Source organism: Bemisia tabaci, chromosome 8 (genome assembly GCF_918797505.1).
Source record: "Bemisia tabaci chromosome 8, PGI_BMITA_v3".
Classification (NCBI taxonomy): domain Eukaryota; kingdom Metazoa; phylum Arthropoda; class Insecta; order Hemiptera; family Aleyrodidae; genus Bemisia; species Bemisia tabaci.
The window spans coordinates 42,676,331-42,698,384 of NC_092800.1; the positions used below are offsets into that span (position 1 = coordinate 42,676,331).

Below are 22,054 nucleotides of genomic sequence, written 5' to 3' on the forward strand. Positions count from 1 at the left end.
AAAAAAGAGCAAAATTATAATTTTTGCAGTAACGCGATTAATTATAGTTTGAGTCTATACTTCGCCGCTAGTAAAGGCGAATCTTTTGCTTGATTTGAATCAGACAGGAGCAATCGATTCGATCCAAAGATCTGGCCCAAAGAATTAATCCTCTGAAAGATCGGTCCAGCGATTTCGTTTCTTCCCGCGAACCTACACTGTTAAAAATTATTCTGGCCTGAGTGGCCTGAGTGAAATATTGTGGAGCTATCCTGCCTGGAGCATCGAGTGACAAAATTTTGCGGTGAGTTAGATAGCTCGCTCTGGCATGGGAAGCTCCTTGTAGCATGCTACAAGGAGCTTCCCATGCCAGAGCGAGCTATCTAACTCACCGCAAAATTTTGTCACTCGATGCTCCAGGCAGGATAGCTCCAGGAAAGACAGCTATATGCTCGGGACAGATACTTTCCACTCAGATTTTTGATACTTAAGAAGAAACAGAGCTATAATTTTCTGCGCATCATCAACGCGCATTGGCCGTTACAATCTCATTCTGGAATTCACGACTGCGACGGCGTCAGTCTCCAGCCAGTGGCTTTTGCGTGAACAGTGATTAGTTGCGACTCGTGAAGGTGTACAGCAAATTAAATATTGTTTGAAGGCTTTCCAGGATAATACCCCATGGATCCCATACCAAAGTGTTCGCTGAGTTCCTAACACGACGGAAAATAAAAATTCGTCCTAGTAGAATAGCCTACCTCCAGGAATTTTGAAAACGCCGGTAAGGGCAGCAGTTTTATGAAACTAGGTTTAAGAGGAAAAATACATATTTCGTACCATTATACTGCAAAATTGTATCTCTTTCTCTTTTATCGCTTCATTCCTTATCGCTTGTTGATTTGCATGTGCATGGTAGTTTATTTAGATTATTCCCTATTTAAAACCATCATGTTGCTCCCATTAATGTATTATTTGCTTTTAGTTGTACTTCCTTGTCAAGTATCTGTAGTTTCCTTGGTGAAGGTTCGTTATGCGTCTGGAGATGGCACTGTATGCCGAAAAACCTCAGGTGTATTGAATAAAATTTTGCAGTATAATTCTACGAAATTGTCATTTATTCTTTTTAGCTCGTATGATACTTTTGGGCATCAAAGCCTGATTATACGGGTATGGCGTGGCGTCCAGTAAAGTTAGAATTCTGTTATCGTGTATATTTGTTTTTTAAGCTTACACTGAATTTATGTTCACAAAATACTTAATATCTACAAAACTTTTCTTTGTCTAAAAGCGTTTTCGAAATTACTGGAGACAGCTGTTCAGCTATGACAAATATTGATTTTCCGTAGCGTGTTTGCAACTCAAAAAACACTTTGGCTCCGAATTTGTGGGATATTGGCCCGAAAGTTCCTCAAACATGATTTGATTTGCAGTACAACTTCACATCTTTTCAAAAAAAAAAAGAACATACATTGCAGTTACAGGTGGAAGGGAAAGGCAGAAGAGGGAGGGAGGAGAGGGAGGGAGGAGGAGGAGAGGGAGGGGAGGAGGGAGGAGAGGGAGGGGAGGAGAGGGAGGGGAGGAGAGGGAGGGGAGGAGAGGGGGGAACGGATCGGGGTATGAGACGGATGCCAGGGGTAAGGGGAGGGCAGTCGCCAGCGACGCAGCCCGTCCTTATGCCTGAGTTACTTTAGCTCAGCATTTCCGTACTTACGTCGGAGATTTTCAACTCCGTGGAAATTGGCCCTGAGCGATGAGTGACTTCCGAGCGACTTCCTTATATAGGTCGTGCTCTGAGCTAATTTTTTTTAACAGTGTACGATACATAATTAGCCAACCGAATATGCCGAACTTGTTTTGTCCTCCTCACAAATTATGAGCCAAACTAATTAGATGATTAAAATGATTCTGACGATTCGGTTCCGATGGGAGAAGAATTGACCCTGGTAGAGATCGGCATGCCATAATCGATTCAATACCCTCGATCAGAATCGATCTCTCGGAAGATCGATCGAAAAATTGAAGTCAAACTGCAGAAAAATTGAAGGAAATCTCGATAGGTGCATAAAACAAACCTGCAACGTAATCGCATTTCCCGATCTGAACCCCGTCACGATAATCCCTGGATGGAGGAGTTGCAGGGGTGCAACCTCCCGGCTGGGTCCCGAGAGGTCGAAAATTGGTTTTCTCTAAATGGATGGGCTCGCCGAGCCTAGTTCCAGATGGGATTTGAGCCTGTATTTTATTTTCCTTTCTTCTCCGAGAGGACGATACTCTCGCAATAATTATTATGAACGTTGATAGCACCGGATGACCAAGCGGAGAATGCATCGGGCCAACGATAAAAAATGAGCTCCGAGCAGGACCGAACCGAGTGGGGTGCACGTGGTGCTATGATCCTTTGTAAGGCAAATATTTGCTCATTGCTGAGCCGCCTTCTCTCATTCCTGATTGCAAGTCCAGACGTCGCGTCGGTCGCTCAGTAAGAAAAATTTTCATTCTGCCGGCTCATTGTTGAAATTGCGGCGCAAAATTGAAGCGCTTACTTTTCTACTCTATCGTTAAAGTCTCCGCCGTACTGTTAGATCCCTTCGTATTGCAAGATTAAAGTTGACAAAACCCAATTGATCAAACAATAATTAAAGAGCTCCAAAGCCTTCTGTTTTGAAATTTTTCACATAACTTGATGAATCTCACTGGAAAAATACTGGATCTTTTGATGGAAATGCACCCTATTTTATACATCCATTACGATAAAGTAGATTTGGCCAGATAATAGCAAGAGATTGCTGTTATTCGACTGCCAGCAAAAATCCTGCAGGCTGATTGTTGAAATTCATAGACAAAGCGATAGGCAAAGAAGACATAAGGGGTATGGAGCGATACTATTGATTGCAATGGGTGGTTCTTATAGACTAAAGGAGAAAATTCTGGGTTTCCGTTATAGTCTATTACGTACCTACTTTGTCCATTGAAACCACCTGCTTCCGCCAATAGGATTCCTCCATATCTTTTTTGTCATCTTTGTCTATCGCTTTGTCTAACAATTTCTGTTACAATCGGCCCGGAGAATCTAAAGCTTCCTCACTGAGCAGCCGACGTCTAAAATGACGTCGACGACAAAAAGGATATGAAAGGATCATGGTGGAAAGGTGGTTGTAATTGACAAAGAGGGTAGGAAATAGAGAAACTAACGGCAAACCACGAGAGACCCTTCAGTTAGTCATCATTTTCTCCTTTAGTCTATTAGAACCACCCATTTCAACCAATGGGATCGCTCCATATTCCCCATGTCTTCTTTGTCTAGCGCTTTGTCTATCAATTTCAACAATCAGTCCGCAGGAATGCAAATGCTTGAGAAAACTATTCGTATTCGTGGGATATTCTCGGACATCAAGGGAGGTAAAAAACAAATTTGGCTCGATTTTGGTACGGTTTTCGTCGCTTTTGGCACGAAAACGATGAAAATTCGAGGAAGCTCAGAGTTAACCAGAGGCTATGGGTCACCTTGTGTCCTACTTCCCATATTCACCAAATTCATGGATGAATTTTTCCCTTGACGTGGACGAGCAGACGGGATGAAAATTTGAGCATTATAAAATCAGTTTTTCCAAAAAAGAAGGTAACGTAGTGCCGTAAAAAAATCAATTTCAAGGACCGAATTTCCGTCTGTTTGGCAAACACAATTTTTCAGCTTTCTTTGGTTTTAATATTTTGCCGCTGTATCATGAATTCCTGCCTACTGTGTAACACTGACCTGCCCCATTATGCGGGTCGTTGAATATTTAACCACCAGATCTTGCCTGCTGATCTTCAAGAGTGGATTATTATTTAACGCAATACCTTGCGTCTCTGGCTCTATCTCAGTTTGATTGTTTGGAGTGCAGGCATCTCGTAAGACCGCGGTGAAGAAGTTCTGCTAATCTTACTCGGCTGAATTTTACCTCATGCTATAGTGCATCATTTTGCCTTTGGTTTCAAAGTGCCGCACCAAAAACAATAAAATGCTGTCATTGCAATATACATATCGCAATTGTATCGGGTAAGACCTAAATGTTATAAATTACATTCCAAGGATGAATAAAAAGCGCAAGGGTATGTAGCTGATTCAGGAAGCGAGGCACCCTCTGGAGGTCCGGCTGGTTGCGTAAAGGCCAAGGGACGTACATTTAGTCATCGATATAACGACAAGATAAAATCAAGGAGAATTATATCTTCATTTATGTATAGTGCACTGATATACCAAAATTGCGATCTATTATCAATATTGTAATAGTACCTGCATGCACAGGTGGTGAAATTAGTAATAGAAATACAGTGATTAAAACTGACAAAACAAAAAGACATATACATGTTCGTACAAAATCCCTGTGCACCTATCGGAATTCATGAAATAACGACAAGAGATGAGTAATTTCATACACTTTCTTTGAAGGCAGACTTGCGGTAAGGGTTTACTATCTAGGATCCCAAAATGGAATAGATGTACGAAAAAAATGTTATACAGATCAACATAGATGATGATTGCTACGAACATACCCTGCCTCCTCGCTGAAACCGGAGAAAGGGTGGAACATAAATCAATGTATTGTTAATAGATTATAGTTTTTTCAATGACATGAATGGACTGAAATCTATTCTCAGACAAATATACCAGTATAATTTCATCATTTGGGATTTGAATCCTGAGCTTTGATTTTTGTGAATACGCGTATTTTTATTTGAAAGTTCAGAGGTCAAACATTTGCATTACAATCTGATAATACACCGGGAAAAAAACATATTGGATCTAGAGTCCAGACTCTTGGAAACATTGACAAGAAAAAATACTCTTGATTCAATCAGATTTTTGCTTAAATCAAGAGGAAATCCGCTCAAATTAAGAGGCTTAGTTCTTGATTTAAGAAAAAATCCGATTAAATCAAGAGTATTTTTTCTTGTCGATGCTTTTAAGAGTCTGGACTCTAGATCCAATGTGTCTTTTTTTCCAGTGCTCGTTTACAATACTCCTTCAATGGGTCGAATTCTGCCATTTCGAGTTTTTCGGCATCAAGTTCCCTCCCTCCGCGGGCGATTGTATACTCTTTATTCCAGGCGCACAAACAAAAGGCTGCATGACTGGAAAATATCAAAGATTTATATTTTTGACCCACTTTATTTTATTTGAGCCCTCCACTGAAATAAAGTCTGGTTCGGTTTTCACGAGACGCGTTTGTTCCGTCGGTTGTTTATTCCATTGTTGCGGTTGCGACATCCGGGAACCAAGTCTTCAGTCCCATCGCGGATCGGTTGAGATTTATGGCTTTCGCAAGGGACTGACCTCGAAAATTTGGGCAGCCCATAATTTCCTCTTCGCCTGGATATTACCCGCAGTTTTATGCCTGTAATTAAAAACTTTACCTGCTTTCAAGTAAAACGCGCTCCCAAGCATTGCCAACGCGTCGAAGATATTTTTTAGCACAGCTGGTGCACTCACATTTTAATAATTTTCTCTATGAATTCCCAGCACTCTGCATCTTAATTAAATCCAGAATATGAATTATAGTGCACTATGAATGCATATCCAGAGAAACTCAAAAGTTATCTATAACTAGTTGTAACTATATGACACATTTGAGTTCTAAGAGCTGAAGCTACGTTGTTAAATGTCAGGATGACTCGTTCGAAAAAAGTTATTAATATCGAGAAATGGATGCATTATAGTGCACTGTTTTGATTTCGTCAGCGTCGAACTTTGATAATAATTTAAACGATAATTTTTAGTTGAAAATTAACAAACACAGACCGGCACAACGGGCAAAAATGTTTAAGAGTACACTAGCATGCATCCACTGCTGCTCCTTCACTGAAGCAAATGTGCAACGTTTTTGGCATCAGAATCTAATTCCTGAGAATTTTATTTTCATGGACTAAAATAATTGTCATTTGAATTTCATCTAAAGTGAAATTTGATTTATTTCTTGTGTAAATTTATGCCGACTTTCTGACCGCGCCGTTTTCCCTGGAGTTTTTGGATTTTAATTTTTTTTTTTTTTTTTTTTTTTTTTTTTTTTTATAGATTGATATTTTATCTCACCAAAAAAAAAAACTCCGGACATGGAAGCCGTACTTACGAGCTGTATAGACATACCCTCCGCGTTCCGGGCTCAGAGGCCGAAAGTTCCGGGCGTAGCACCCGGAGCAATCGAAACTACGGCTCCAGCACCTGGAACTTTCGGCCTATGAACCGGAACCGAAATACCGCACGTCTATACAATCCAGAATCCATAACTTTTTTTCAGTGCGTATAAGTCAATTTCTCAAATCCGTACACCTCTTTGACTTAATTTTTCACCACCTCTTCCTCCTTGATTTTCTCGGTCATCATGTAGTCTGCAGGTTTCCATTTGAAATTTTTATTTTTTATTTTTATTCTTCCGACTGAAAATGGCTCAGTTTTAGACCGAAACGTCTCGAATTTTTATGTGTAATTTTTAGCCTTGTTTCCCGTTTTTTTCTCCTATGTTTTTGATATTTTCCCTTGAGCTGTGCAGAGAATTTTCAATTTGAATTTGACAACTAATAGGTTTTTAATTCTGTTCACAGGGGCTGCCTGGTGACTTGCGAGTGATGGACCCGCGAAGAGAAACTGCCTCTCATCACCTGTAAAATAATAGTCCAATTCCCAGTTTGGTCGCAGTATTGTACATAACCAAGACGTGTCTTTCCGTTTCGACTCGAGCGACCCTCGAGTTCTTCGTTCGATGGTGAAATTCGGCGGTTCGGAGCCCGGGAAATTCGAATAATCTACAAGGCATGTGTTGCGCAGTGAGCGAGCTTTCCCGCGCGCGCTGGATCTCACCATCCCATGGATAAGAGAGGGACCTCGGAGTCTGTTCTCGCTGAGCGTAGCTCTGCCTGCGCCTCTCAGCGGTGTTTTGGCCATTCAAATCAAAGCTGTAGATTAAAGTGATTGTTTTTATTTATCGTCTGTAAAAACAGTTCTTTTATTTTAAGTTAAGCGTGTAATAATGAATAAAAATTCTATTGCTCAATAGTCCTGATGCGGTCCTTTCAAATTCCCTTCCTTCATCATTTCGTCGTCTCCCGGACGAAAGAACGTCAAAAGCGGATCCAGCAATTTGGCAACACCGGGTTTCCTCCATTTAAACCTGTGTTAATTAATCGATTCTTGTCGGAGCACCTGGCCTCTCCGAGAATCGATACATTTCCATAGGTTTAAATGGAGAAAACCAATGTTGCCAATTTGCTGGATCTGCCAATGAAGAACGTAACTCCAATGCCAAGGTTGCCAAATGATTCAGACAATCAATTCGTTTTAGAAAAATGTACCTGTTCAATTTTTATTCAAAATTCGTCTAACTTTTGCACATGGGCGGATTCAGCAAATTGGTAACATGAATCATTTCGTAAGGGAAAAGAAGTGGAAAGCTATGGATATGTGCAGAAAATGGTCAATATTAGGTTGGCAAAACTGGTTCTGGGGTGGGTTCTTCCAGGTAGGCATCGAAGAAGGCGTCCACTTGAAAGCTGACTGCGGGCCGATTGTTGAAATTGATAGACAAAGCTGCAGACAAAGAAGACAGAATGGATATGGAGGTATCCTATTGGTAGAATTGGGTGATTGCAATGGACAAAAGAGGTAGGTAGTAGACTAACTATAACGACAACTGACGAGAGACCCTATACTTAGTCAATCATTTTCTCCCTTAGTCTATAAAAACCACCCATCTCAACCATCAGAATCGCTACATACTCCCTAAGTCTTCCTTGTCTATAGCTTTGTCTATCAATTTCAATAATCAGCTCGATGGATGGCATAAAAGAAGATATGATTAAAGAGATGACAGCTTCCGGAATAGATCCGGGAACTGGAGTCCGGAATCTTGAAAATTTCCGGTGGCAGCTAGGTGTTAGGGAGCGTGTCAGTTCGCTCTGAAGGCGACTCTCACATAAGGACGAATTTCTACCAAGCAGTACTACGTGCAGGTGGGAAAGATGGGGTGTGCTCGTTAGCCAAGTCCCGTTATAATGAATGGACATTATAAAGCGCCTGTGACGTCAGCGGCGACGATGAAGCCGCGAAACGATGATCCGAGGCGTTAACTCATGAACTCTGTCCACAATGCTCTATAGTCCAGTAAACGAAGGGATTTATGCGGAACAAATTAGTAACAAGCTGAAATTTTTACCACTAATTATACCCACTGTGGGGCGTATTTTCACAAAAGTCCCCATTCCTAGCCCCTAGGGATTTTTGCTAGCCCCCCTCAAAGTTGAAAAATCCCCCCTTCCAATTAAACTGCTGTAACTTGGCTCCTATTATAGTTAGACACCTCCATTTTTTTTTAAATTGTTCGTATTGATACGTACGTTAAAATGAAACCATTGGTCATCAAAATTTATCAAGAGATCGTTAAGAAAATTTTAAAACAAATTTAAAATTTATGAAATGGAATTATTTTTTTTTAAATAAATCGGAATAACTCCGTTATCGATTAAAAAATGGAATTTATACTTATATGAAAATTTTAGAGGACGCAATTTCCTATCAAATGGTGTATTGGAAGTTAAGGCAGGAGCAAAGGGTGAGGATGAGAGGGGGGTGGAAGTCCGGCAGAGCGCGGCTCATCAGCGCGGCGCAGCGCAGCGTATACTGGACCCCCTCTTTTTTCCCTTCGTTTACTGGACTATAGATACATGCCCACGGCACATGAGCCCCGCACGCAGTTGGCGCATAGTTCCGTCTGCTGAGTTGGAAAAGCGGGATTTTACATTCTGCCAGACGGAACCATATGCCAACTGGCGCTATATAATTCCCATTCATTCTTACAGCCCTCGACCAATGAGCCCACCCCATCTTTCCCATCTGAGTGCAGTTCTTTGTCCATATGTCCCATAAACTCTCGTCTTTTTTCCGCGTGAAGTCTCCGCCCGCCCAAAAAGGATGGTTTATTCTCGCGATTCAACTCGTCAGTGTCATCATTAGGAAACTTACTTAACATGATGGAGGTCAACTAAATGATTTTCTAGCTTCTCGGCAGATCAATAATTTTTCTGGACATTTTTTTGAAATTGTCTGCCCCCTATTCAAAAATACTCAGAAAATGATAAAATGAGATATTTGAAGGAATGTGATTCCATTTCAAGTTTGCAAAATAGAATGAAATAATGCCGTAGTTTACAAGATCAGGACTGGGTAAAATTTTGCTGATTGCTTCGTAAATTCAGAAGAAAAATCATAGGAAGTTTTAGCTATATTAAAATGCAATTTCTAGTAATTGAATTTTTAGTGAAACATGTCCAACAGTCATTTGGACGTATTTCTGCCAAACGGAACTATGAGCATTATGACGTGAGCCCTGTTATGCATATATTCCTGTGGGTTTCAGGGCTCATGTCTTAATGCACATAGCTCCGTTTCGCAGAAATGCGTCCATTTAGTGGAAATATAATTTGGACGTATTTCTATCAAACAGACCTATGTGGAGGTGAGAAATATGGGGTGTGCTCCAGGAAGCTGCATAAGAAGCAATGTAAAAGTGGGCGTGGTTCCTTTTGAAGAATTGGAAAAGCGGGATATTGCATTCTATCAAAGAGACCTATGTGCAACTGAATGCGGGAGTCATGAGCCGCGGGCATGGCAAGAGAGCCTTGTGCACAGGGCTCATGAGTTAAGGGCTCACTCCAACGATCTCCCCGTTGTGGCGGAGCTCCTTCGTCGCCGCTGACGTCACTGGCGCACAATTATTCTCATGCACTCTTACGCAAAGAGAACTAACGAGCACACCCCATATTTCTCACTTGCACATAGGTCTCTTTGGTAGAAATACGTCCATTTACCAATAGAAATTTCGCAACATTGAAAAGTGGTTCCCTTCATTCGCACTAGGAAACAACAATCGAAGTTCAAGGAAGAGAATCATCATCTAATTTTAAATTAGAATATGCGTGAACAGAATCATATTTCGTCTATATCGCGTATTTGAAAAAATTTAATTGAAGCGAAACTCAAAGCGGGTTTTAAGGACGTCTTCCTCGATCCCAAGTCGAAGGTTCTCAACACTCTCAACACTTCTCAACACTCAACATTTCTCAACACTCACGCCGCAACGGTAAGTTCGCTTGCTTCTATCAAATAGACGGAATTACAACAAGAATCAGCCTAATTTACCCTGTGGGCCGAGTATCGAGATTAATCGACAAATCTATAGACAAAGAAGACAAAAGGGGTATGGAGGGATACTATTGTCGAAAGCAGATGGTTGCAATGGACAAAGGAGGTACGTAATAGACTAACTAACGGCAACCCGCAAGAGACCCTATATTTAGTTGATTATTTTCTCCCTTAGTCTATAGGAACCACCCTCTTCAACCAAATGGATCGCTCGGCACTCATATCAACAGCTATACTGGATTGATAAAACGAACTATTTTCCAAATTTTCCCGTCTAGATGAAATTCGACACGAGGGTACGTACTCCTTTAGAAAAATGTTTTGCGACATTTATTACAATCCGGCTCTTTAATCCTTTTAAGCATCTGCTCTACTTAATGACTCATTAAAAGAGCCAATAACAAGTGAAATGAAGCTAGATCGATCAGAGAGCTTTTACCAAGTTTCACATTTTCTGGGAAAAAAACCAGACAGTTTACATACTAATTATCCTGAACGTTGAAAAATTGCCAATTAAATAATACAACGATACCGTTAATGTTATTTTAACGCGAGCAGTCAGTGTTCCTGCGGCGAGTACAATGTTGCTTAATGTTTGCAACATTCCAATGCTGCCGTGGTGAGGAAGAACGCCGTATAAGCATTCGAGAGTTGCCAAATTTCCCCGGATGAAAATGCATTTTTTCAGGGAAGTTGCGTTTGGTTTTCCTTGAAATTTTGAGATATTTTAGACTAAAGTGTGTACAAAATTGTCGGAAACATTTGAAGAAAAATATCCAACAGTTTCCATGAAAATTCGTAAATATTTGAGGAAATTTGGCAAAGCCTGATGGCTCACACGGCGTTCTTTCTTAGCACGGCAGAATGCACTTGCCGTCTTTTGATCGACTCTGTCAAACTTTCCCACAAAGAACGAATTTTCTTCGGTCCGTGACATGTGTCCGGCGCTGCCTTGCTGAAAGGCAAAACGCCGTATGAACACTCGAGAGTTGCCAAATTTCCTCCTCAAAAGTGAACATTTTTGAGGAGAGCTGTGAATATTTCCTCTTGAGATTTTTAAAAAGTGCAGATCCTGCTGTGAATGAAATTCGCTGAATAATTGGAGGGAAAATCTTCACAGATTTCGCTGTAAATGCGTATTTTACACAAGGAAATTTGGCAACGTCTGAAGGCTCATACGGCGTTCTTCCCTAGCACGGCAGAGCTGGTCGACTGTTGAATCGCTATCGAATGCCCTTAATCGATATATAGCGTTGCCAGGATAGGGATTTATCGATATCGAGTGGCCTTGATCGATTTATAGCATTGTGAAGATAGGGAGTTTTCTATCGAGTTATCGAATGAACATTGTGAGGATAGGGATTTGTCGATCGAGGTTATTCGATAACGATTCGACAATCGACCCGCTGGAGTGGGAACCGGGAAACTTGGCAAAGCTCGCGATTAAACCTGGCGAAACTGAATTTGCATGCGACCGTGGAGCCATCAAGGAAATAATAGCGTAACAAGCGATTGGATGTCCGAATCGTACATCTTCGCGGGTATAATTGCTAGACGGGCCCGCCTCCGACCATCTCCGTTCGCTCCATCAAATCATTTTACATTTTATTCCAATCAGCGGAAAGTCCAATAACTGTGAGGCAGGCGCAGCTCCATTTGACACTCACAATAAGCAGACGGGTCGATTTACACGTTAATTTTTATCTTGATTCATAGTTTAAATGCCAGACACAGCTCATCATGTCTGCCATGCTCAGGAAAAACACCGTATGAACATTCCAACGTTGCCTTATGTTCACGAACTGACAGCGGTAAACTCACGTGTCGTATACTGCCGTGACAAGGAAGAACGCCGTATGAGCCTTCAGGCGTTGCCAAATTTCCTCTGGCAAATCAACGATTTTCCGGGAAAATTTTGAATATCTTTCTGCCAATTTCTCAAATAATTATGATTGTAATTTGATCTAAAGTGTCTGAAAATGTCAAGGAAATACATTCATATAATTTTCCTCAAAAATAAACATTTTATCGAAGGAAATTTGGCAACCCTCGAATGTTCATATGGCGTTCTTCCTTAGCACGGCAGTCATCATGTCTGCCATGCTGAGGAAAAACACCGTATGAATATTCCAGTCGTGAATAGTCATAAATACATAATATGAAGAATAATAAATATAAAGAATAACAGCGAAAAAAGACAAAAAAAAATAGGAAGGGATGGGCTTTACCCACTGAGCCTAGGCTTGTGCCGGGCAAAACGCGATCTGTTTTTTATTTTTATTTTATTCCTTTACTTAAAATTATTTTTATTAATTTAGCTGAAATACCTACGGTATGATACGTCTTTTCATCAAACTTGCGATTTTACTTTAAGATAACTTCCTTTGCAGCAAAGGAAGTATTGTCATCCAAAAATAGTCGAAATTTCATCATTTCGAGGCGTTATAAGTGCCTGGAGTAAAAAAAGACTTGACTTGAAAAAATGTGTGTCCGACCGCGAACCGTCCGGCGTGCCCTATTTCTGTGCACAGCCATATCTCAATATAAAGGCTATTTCCATTTAAATCTTCCGTCACATTTATACGGCGCAATGATACAACTATTTGAACTCTCCGGAATGCGTGAGGTATCACGCCGCATTTGAAGGCGTTTTCAAAACAGCCAAGTTCCGATATCGGAATGATCGTTTTGCATAGTTCATATTCTTTTGTTCCGATTTCTAACCGCTTGTTTAATTATAATCCTCCACTAAAAATTACCTATTTGCTAAATACAATTCTAGCTGAAGCGCACTTAAGCGCATTCATGACTGCAAAAATGTTAACGGAAATCGAAGAGGCCAGCGTGCATGAAGGTTATTTCAATTGTATTCTTCTGTCGCATTTTTAAGGCGCAATGATACAACTATTTGAACTCTCCGGAATGCGTGAGGTATCACGCCGCATTTGAAGGCGTTTTCAAAACAGCCAAGTTCCGATATCTGAATTATCGTTATTATATATTATATATTATTATAGTTCATATTCTCTTGTTATATTCCGTACCACTCGTTTATTTTTAATCCTCGTAGAAGAACCACCCATTTCCTAAATAAAATTCCAGCTGAAGCGCACTTAAGCGCATTCATGACTGCAAAAATTTTAACTGAAATCGGAAAGGCCAGCGTGCATGAAGGCTATTTCAAATGTATTCTTCCGTCGCATTTCTAAGGCGCAATGATACAACTATTTGAACTCTCCGGAATGCGTGAGGTATCACGCCGCATTTGAAGGCGTTTTCAAAACAGCCAAGTTTCGTTATCGGAATAATCGTTTTGCATAGTTCATAGTATTTTGTTTTCATTTCGAACCCCTTGTTTAATTATAATCCTCCTATAAAAACCACCCATTTGCTAAATACAATTCTAGCTGGAGCGCACTTCAGCTATGCATTCACCACTGCATAAATGTCAAAGGAAATCGACAAGCCCAGCGTGCATGAAGGAAGATCTATTGTTGAATTCTATTCATAATCGGCATGGATATTTATGGTCTCCTTATACACGTCAAGTAATTTTAAGGTACGCCAAAATTTGATGGAAAGGCTAGGGACATAACAAAATTAATAGGAAATTCACTCCGTGGGCTGTTTTGAGCTCGCCCACTCGGGAGAGCTCTTTGCGATCGATTTCTTTTAGCATTGGTAGTGTCCGTGGCGACAAATGGATGGTTCTCGTTGCCGGCGGAGGAACGGCCAAAATCCCATTGATTTCAACGTCTAAAAGTTGAATTTTCGCGGGTTACAGTTTTCCTCCGTCGAACATTTCCGTTCCCCATTCAACTGAGGATTAATTGTTCCTCGTTTGCTACACTAGAGAGCAGCACTTTCCAGTGGCCGAGCATATCATAGCATGTTGCTATGGTTTTATAGCAAATTACCTAATTGTATGTTATCATCCTCTTATCTTTTCAATGCAGTTTTTGTGTGCAGTTGTACTTGCAATTGTTATTATTTCTTAAAATAAAAAACATGGTGACCTCGACGTGATTTAATAATTTGTTCAATTAATTTTAAGTTACTAAGACTAAGATTGAGATTTGCGCATAATTAATGGATAATCCTTAAGATTGCCGTTATTGGTACCATAGAAGGTTAATTAACCTCAAAATAATTGCATGCTTGAGAGCTCGGTTGAGACTCGCATTGGGATCCTTTCAGAGTTTGTTTAAACCTCATATTAAGAATGCTTTAGGATTCGTTTGAGCCCCTCGCATTAAGAATGCTTGGGAGTTCGTTTGAGCCTCGCATTAAGAATGCTTGAGAGTTCGTTTGAGCCTCGCATTGAGTTTCTTTAGAGTTCGTTTTAACCTTAAAATACAGATGCATGAAGTGCTCTTTCGAGCTCCGTGCTATTTATAGTGCGCGAGGTGCTCCATTGAGCCACCGCATACCTACAAAGGCGTGATGTGCTCCATTGAGCCACTCGCATACAAAGACTTGAAGTGGTCTTTCGAGCTCCACGCTAAAATTCAAGGGAGTTCCTTTTCAGCTCTTAGTGTATACCATAAGTATTGTGTAAGAATTATGGCAGAAACGTTCCTCCGAACCGTGCTCAATTATAGTTTCTTTGAACTCTGTGCCGATAAAAATTCAGAATTTCAGACTGCCAGCTTAACAAAGTATAACCTTAATTCAAGTTGGCGACTTGATTTAAAAAAAAAAAATTAAAATTAAATCATAGGTTTCATTACATTGTTGACAAGTTAAGAAAAAGCTTATCAACGATGAAAGCCAGAAACAAAAATGCGATGGCAAAAATAGCCATTGCAACATTTGCCGCAAAATCACATTCATAAAAGATAATTCCATTTCTCTCTCTTTATTTCTCTTTATTTATTGAAATGTGAAAAATTTGACTTATGAAATTACGTCATAACATTTTGCATCGGCATGTAACCTCTGATAATTGGGTAAAGATTCATTTAATACATATACAATTTCAGAAAAAAGCATTAATAGTTGTTAATAGTTTCCCAAAGGCGAGCTCTCCAACACAGTAGTGTTGGAACCAGCAGCTTGTTTTTCTTTTCATTTTTCAAAGAATTTTCCTCGCAATTAAATCATGGTCCCTAGAATTCTCGATAAACTTATTATCCTCTGATATTTTCCAGATTTCAACGGTAAAATTCCCCTATTCCACACCTGGGATTTTCTTTCATTCCCTTCGAGGTGTATCCGGGGAGAAAAAACTATTTCTCCCCAGTTTGATGAGGAGAGGGGGGGGGGGTTGGAATTTTTCATATTTAAGCTGATTCATTAAAGATAAGTCATCACGAGCTAGGAGAGGTATAAGATAAAATGATTAGTTTTTACTACCGATTTATGACAAATTTTATGAGTATCCCGGATATTTTCGTTCTCTGATGAATCCCAGTATGTTAAGTTCCAGGACTCTAAAAATTTCAAGGAAACCAATCATAACATTTCACAAATAAAATAATTGTTCTTAATTTGGCAACATTCAAATGGCCGTTGCCCATACAGCGTCTTTCCTGAGAACAGCGTATGTGAAGCCTGGGATGGCCATAATAGGTGCATATGCTTTAATGCACGCATAATCATTGGCCCCTGAATAGAACCGTTCTACCGCGCTGGGCAGGAACCGCCTAAGTCAAACGAAATTAGCACGAACATACGTGGTTTCGGCTCGAAACTCACAGGGCATTTTCGCCTATTAACCGCACTTAACCTTGCAGAGGGCGTGCCAATTAGGAGTCGTCTGCGGCCGCTATAGAGTCATCGTGTTTTCATAACTGGCTTTCTTTTATAATCTTCCGATTAAGCACTGTAAATTGCTCAATTTCAAGCAAACCATAAACGATGTTATCAGCAGTGATACAGCTGCTCCGGCCTTCACGCCTTTACCTTCACCAAGAAGTACTCGTGATTTTTTTCGAATTTCTTCCTTGAATCAGCATTCTCATAAAGAGAATTCCATAATTTTGCTACTACATTTGGGCGTATTTCTGCCAAACGAAACTATGTGCACTATGACGTTAGCACTGCTATGCAAAAGACATAATAACCTGAGTTGTTGAATGTCTCTAAATCAATTAACTAACAGACTAACTATATTCTTATGGGTCTCAAGGCTCATGTCTTAATGCACTTAGTTCCGTTCGGCAGAAATACGTCTATGTATACGAGCTTTTGTAATTGTAATGTAATTTAGATTTTTGGCCGTTTGTGTCCCTAATGTTCACAGAACTTCCCTCTACACTCTAGTCTCAATAACTCTATTTTGAGTTTTTGTAAACTTGGACGCCTTTCCCCATTGGCGGTCAAATTTCCAGAAGTAGAGCTTTAAAGTCTACCCATAGACAATGTATTTACGTGATCAGGAAAGCATGCAAATGAAAAAAATCATCTGGAATATTAACCACGAGATGAAGTTCAAGTGACTTTGCGAGAGACTTTAACGCAACGTACCTAAGAAAAGTAAGCGCTGTAGATTTTCTTAATTACTTTCTGTGAATTGATCCTGAAAATTATGTAGTATCAGCGTGTTTCCTTTGGATGGAATTTTCCGCCATACTTTCAAAGTTCAAGAACACTCTTGAGAGACTTTAACGCAACGCAAGAAAAGTAAGCGCTATACGTTTTTTGACTTCTCTAGCGGATTGATCCTGAAAATTATGTAGAATCACCGTGCTTTCTTCAGACAGAGTCTTCCGTCAAAATTTCAAAATCCTGTTTTAGACTTAACTCTCTTACAACTTAGAGATAATTTATTTCAAATCACCCGCATGTCAGGGTCTTGGGCCGCGTATAGCGGTCAGGGGGCGTCACCAACTAGAAAATTTAAATTATTTCGTCTGTTTTGAAATCTTGCAATAACTCATGATTTCTCGTCGTGATATCATAAGAGCAAATGGTCAAATTCAAAATGTTTTGATTCAACTTGTAAGCGAGGAATCAGCGTCCTCCATACTCGCAAAGTTGAGCTTTTCTTCGGAAAAAAATCGTAAAACCTACCTGAATAATATTGAACATTAAAAAAGAATTCGGTGTAATTTACATATTTTCAACTGTTTATATTTGACGTTTATAAGGCATTCTCCAATGGAGGGTATGGATTCAATTAACATAAATCGATCGGAAAGTGAAAACGGGAATGATCGACACCGATTCCATCGACATGAATCGATCTAAAAACAAAAACTGTGAATCTACCGACACCGTTCTGATCGACAGTTAATTTACAAAAAAAAAACCTATGTCGATTCAATCGACACGAATCGATCGAAAAACAAGAATGTGAACTGATCGACGTAATTCGACAAAATTCGATCAAGCCACATGTTTTTTGATCAATTCACGGGTTTGTTGATCGATTCACGGTTGTCGATCGAATCACGTCGATCGGCTAACGTTTTTGTTTTTCACTTGAAAAAAAACAAATTGGATCTAGAGTCCAGACTCTTAAAAACAACGACAAGAAAAAGTACTCTTGATTCGATCAGATTCTAGCTTAAATCAAGAACCAAGCCTCTTAATTTGAGCGGATTTCGTTTTGATTCAAGCAAAAATCCGATGGAATCAAGAGTATTTTTTCTTGTCAATGTTTTCAAGAGTCTGGACTCTAGATCCAATGTGGTTTTTTTCCGGTGTTCGATCGAATCGACACCGGTTTTTCAATAATTTGTCGATCGATTCACGTCAATAGATTCACGTTTTCACTTTTCGATCGATCTACGTCGATCGAATCCATAGCCTCCATGACCGATGCCTCAATGCAGAAGCTTATTTGCCAGCCTCGGCAGTGACCGTCGACGTCGATGCTGGAAGCTCCTAGCCGGCTCTGATCCGGCAGCTAGGTGCATTGTGCGTCTGCCGGCTCCGCTCGACGCACGGTGGAATCGAGTCAATACGAAGAAGTCGGACAAAAGTTGGAACTTTTAAAGCTCATAACTCCTTTTTTTACAAAATTTTCAGGTCTAAAAAAGGGTTTGCTGGTTTCCTCGTGAAATTTTCCTCTAGAAGCGCCCCTTAAAAATTAAAATGTGACGAAATATACATCAAAATTTGCAGTTTTAGTCAATAATGGAGATGTTGCATGTGTGAGGAATTTGCGATTTGACTATTGATTCCGATGTAAAAGTTTGAGAGAAACACGATGGTGCCACTGGTTTTCCCCGAAATCAATTCCCAAGCTCAAAAAAAGCTCTCAAGTTGAGGCAAAAATGTAGGGGATATCCCACGCTATCCTGAGAGTCCACCTCTACATCAAAACAAACTCTCCATGCAAAGACAGGGAGCAAAAACATTAGCAGGGTTGCCGTGTTTTCAGTTTAAGAGTCCCCAAATAAAGTGGCAGCCCTGTCAATGTATTTGCTCCCTATCTTTGCATGGAGAGTTTGTCTTGATGTAGAGGTGGACTCTCAGGATAGCGTGGGATATCCCCACCATTTTGGCCTCAACTTGAGAGCTTTTTTTGAGCTTGGAAGTTGATTTCAGGAGAAAACCAGTGGCACTTTCGTGTTTCTCGCAAACTTTTACATAACAATCAGAAATCAAGTCGCAAATTCCTCATACATGCAACATCTCCATAAATCGTTTTTACCAAGGCAATGGTTACCTCAGAATAGAGATTGTCTCCAGCATTGAACGGTAGGTACAAATTCCAAATCAGAATGACCTACTGCAGGGAGAAACATCTCCATTGGAATATTATATCGACTTAATCCTCTTTAGGAGAAAAACAAGGGGGGAGGGGGAAACGGGAAACAAGGGTAATATGCAACACTATGACAACCCAAGATGTCTCGACTGAAAGCTATGAGTCATTTTCAGTCGCGCGGAAAAGAAATTCTTTTTCAGAAAAGAGGTTTTTTTTTTGAGCTTGGAAGTTGATTTCAGAGAAAACCAGTGGCACCATAGTGTTTCTCGCCAACTTTTCCACAAGAATCAGAAGTCAAATCGCAAATTCCTCACACATGCAACATCTCCATCGGCTGGACCCACTGTGCGTCGTGCCCGCTCCCGGACTCCCGGTCAGCGGCCCAGAAAACGTCCGTGATCAGAATCCTCAAAGAAAGTCGATCATTCGATCATCGGCCGAGTCACTTCCCGGCCCCCCGCCACACCCTTGTACCCCCTCCACCCCCTCGTCTCCCCTTCGGCCGCCTGTCCCACGGCCCACAGGTGGACGCGCCACTTCTCCCGGAAAATCCTCCCGGCTTCCCCAGTTCTAGTTCCCCGCTGCCGTGCTAAGAAAAAACGCCGTATGAACCTTCGAGCGTTGCCAAATTTCCTCTGATAAAACATAAATTTCCTGGTAAACTTATGAATATTTCCCTTCCAGATTTTTAGATAATTTTGTTCGCAGTTTCATCTGAAGTTCCTGGAAATTTCGAGTAAGAATATTCATAACATTCTCATAAATAAACATTTTATCGGAGTAAATTTGGCAACTCTCGAATGTTCATACGGCGTTCTTCCTCAGCATGGCAGAGTTCCCCGCCTGAAAAAAGCGCTCGCTCAGCTGCAAAAACTGGGTTCCTGGTATCAGCCCGGGTCGCGCGTCGGCCGAGATTAGAATCCTTAGGCAGGACTCCGCAGTTCTTGAAATGGACTACATTTCGCAATTAGGGACTTCTATTTTAGGCTCAGTTTAAAAACAACACAAGTTCTAAGCTGCCGTGCTAAAGGGAAAACGCCGTAAGAACATTTGAGAGTTGTTGTTGTTTCCTCGAATAAAACATGTACTTTTGAAGACAGTTGCGCATATTTCTCTTTGAAAGTTTCAGATATTTTAGATTCAATTGCGAGCAAAATTGGAAAAAAAACATACAGAATTTTCCCAGAAAATTCGTGTTTTACTGAAGGAAATTTGGCAACGTCTGAAGGCGCATATGGCGTTTTTGCTTGGCACGGCAGTATAACCTTCCGTGCTAAGGAAAAATGCCGCATGAAACTTCAGGCGTTGCCAAATTTCCTTCAGTGAAACACGAATTTTCTGGGAAAATTCTGTACATGTTTTCTTTAGCACAGAAGGATATACTGCTATGCTAAGGATACACGGCGTATGAGCCTTCAGCGGGTTGATCGTTGAAATTGATTAGCAGAGCGATAGATAAAGAAGACAAAAAGGATATGGAAAGATCCTTTTGGTGGAAGCGGGTGGTTACAATAAAATTGACAACGAGGGTAATATTAACAGACAAACTAGCAACAACCCACAATATACCCTTTTAGTTAGTTCATCATTTTCTCCTTTTGTTTATAAGAACCACCCATTTCAATCAATAGGATCGCTTCATACTCCCTATGTCCTCTTTGTCTGTCACATTGTCTATCAATTTCAACAATCAGCCCTGAAGCGTTGCTTGACAAATCACGAATTTTCGGAAATATTTTTGAATATTTCTCTTCCGATTTACAGAGGATTTCGTTCAAAATTTGATCTAAAAAGTCTAAAAATTTCAAGGAAGAATATTCATAACTTTCTTTACAAATAAATATTTTCTGACAGGAAAGGCACATTCAAATGCTCATACGGCGCTTTTACTTAGCACGGCGGTAACAACGGAAGTGTCTTACCTGTGAACCTCGCTTCTATCAATCTAGATGGGAATTTCATCGTTCCCGGGGAAAACTCCCGGAAATTTCCGACTAAAACCTACTTTCTCGGGTAACTTTGATATCAAATATATCAATGGCCCAAGTGCAAAACCACGTATCTCCATTGCAGCGTTTCAAAATTTCCACTCGATCGTATTTTTTTGAAGACGAACAACCCCTTTTTTGTAGCTTGAAATTTTGACACAATATTATGCTAATAGGGAGGAAAAATTAAAGAAGTTTTCAAGAAATTACGTTGGATTAGTTTTCCAAAGAAAAAATAACGTAAGAAAGGAAGTTTGCAACGTTGGAAATGGCGTTACGTGGTTTCATACTTTGGCCATGGATAACGCATGGATATTTTGGCACGTGGTAAGCGCTCAAATTTTGATCATCCACCGGGACCGTTCATGAGAATGGGACCATTCTGAATAGTTCCCGAGAATTTTCTCGGGAAATTTTGATCTTCACACCCCGCAACAATTGTGATCAAAGACCCCTCTGTTCTCCGATAAATTTTTTTGGCCCTGTCACTGACAATGTTGCAACCACTCCGCCCCTAGAATACCGATAGCTCTTAGTAGTCCTACTAAAGAGCTATTCCTAGATTTCAATGACAATTTTCTCCAAGCGTCCTTCATTAAGGTGTGGGCCCAGCGCGGGCGAGGGAAAGAGAAAGATGGAAGACTTTCGAGTGACACCGCTGGTTAAGCGCAGGCGAGGCCCGGCGCGCAGGCCCGAAGAAGGAGTCAGGGCTACCAATTCGAGCGCCAAAATATCGCTGCTTTTCCGCACCATGAAAAAACATCGTATGAGCTTCCAAATATTGCCAATTTTCCCCCAATAAAATATTTAAATCGACGGAAAATAGTTGGTATTCATCCTTGGAATTTTCAAATACACTCAATTAGATTGCAAATTAAATCACCGGGAAATTTGAAAGAATCAAATTCACAGATTTATCCAGAAAATTCGTATTTCATAACTGGAAACGTTGCAACGGAGGGGGCCCATATGACGTTCGGCAGTGTTTTGGTGAGGATTCGGGACATTTTCCGGCGAGCCGGCAGCGGTGCGGAGAATCGGGATTGTAATGGTCTTTCACCCCGTGTGAACGCATTAGCATACAATACGCTACATGTTTGGAGCTTGCCTGGCCGCGGCCGTATGGAGTAATGGGGCCCGTATATTCATGACACACCAGATTAATATCTACAAATTTTTATTGTTCCGTTAACGAATATTGCCAGCTAGGTTTCCTTGCGCTCGGTCCTCGGTGCCTTATCCCGTTTCCAGGGG

The 22,054-nt window shown here is 40.6% G+C and overlaps 1 protein-coding gene across 1 annotated transcript in view; it reads left to right on the forward strand.

The window, feature by feature from the left end:
* The window catches only part of sano (CABIT domain-containing protein serrano), a 190,752-nt gene extending 183,740 nt beyond the window's left edge, over positions 1–7,012 (forward strand). The window contains 1 exon segment of the mRNA XM_072303356.1: positions 6,562–7,012. The gene's annotated coding sequence lies outside the window, so the exon portion shown is untranslated.
* The last annotated feature ends 15,042 nt before the right edge of the window (positions 7,013–22,054 follow it).